This window comes from Atta cephalotes, assembly GCF_000143395.1.
Source record: "Atta cephalotes unplaced genomic scaffold scaffold00004, whole genome shotgun sequence".
NCBI lineage: Eukaryota > Metazoa > Arthropoda > Insecta > Hymenoptera > Formicidae > Atta > Atta cephalotes.
In genome coordinates this window covers 3,870,161-3,871,220 of record NW_012130068.1, presented here as the reverse complement: position 1 = coordinate 3,871,220, position 1,060 = coordinate 3,870,161, and the positions used below count along the sequence as shown (strand labels likewise).

Sequence of the window (1,060 nt, the reverse complement as noted above, 5' to 3'; positions counted from 1 at the left end):
AATTTTTACATATATTTTAAATGTGTAATTTTATATACTCTTTTTATAGTGTAGTCATTTATAAAACAGATCGAAATATACATAAATATTATTTATATGCTTATCGATATTACAAAGTCCGCGACAAATTTATATGGCTATAAAATCGAAATAAATATTAAAAATTCAGTAAAATTCAATAAAAAGTTCTTTGCTGGAATCAAGCAGTTATCTTTTCGTATCCTCGAAAGATCTCGCTGCTATTTATGCCAAATTGCAAAATTTTATCCGCCGTTTCTCTCTTGCAGCAAAATTCCGATTCTATGTTACGGAGCGACGTCAATACTCGCTACAGCCTGGCTAACAGACTGGAAGGTGGTGTACAAGTATCTCCCATATTGCGGCAGCAAATAGAGAGACAGGATTCGGGGAGATAATGGAACGATCCGGAAGAGTGAAATGGCTCGAATGACCGAATCACAGCGACAGACCCATGGGATTTCTCTTCAGAATCGTCGCTGGAATTTATCGTTTAAATTTTTTTATTAGAAAATGAACTCTGCGCCAAAATCGTCACACAAATTGTAACCGACCAAATAAAAGTCTTCTTTTGATGACAACTGAGAGTATTCGATCATAGTGAAAAAACACGAAAAAAAAACGCCCGAACAGGGACTCGAACCCTGGACCCTCAGATTAAAAGTCTGATGCTCTACCGACTGAGCTATCCGGGCGTCGAGATATAAGGTCTTTAAAGACTCTCACGCGATGCATTTGTCAAAATTGCTTTTCATTCATATAAATTTAAATAGCTCAGAAAGCTAACAAGTTTAGTTATGTAATTTAAAAAAATGCATAGACAAGATGGTCTAAAAATAAATATTTAATATGCACTTAATTACACACACACACACACACACACACACACACACACACACACACACACACACACACACACACACACACACACACACACACACACACACACACACACACACACACACACACACACACACACACACACACACACACACACACACACACACACACACACACACACACACACACGTACACGACACAC

At 37.5% G+C, this 1,060-nt stretch overlaps 1 non-coding gene across 1 annotated transcript; it reads right to left on the bottom strand.

Moving 5' to 3' along the window:
* Positions 1–640: 640 nt before the first annotated feature.
* On the bottom strand, positions 641–713 carry Trnak-uuu. Its single transcript has one exon. It is a non-coding gene; the product is annotated as a tRNA-Lys (tRNA).
* Positions 714–1,060: the final 347 nt, after the last annotated feature.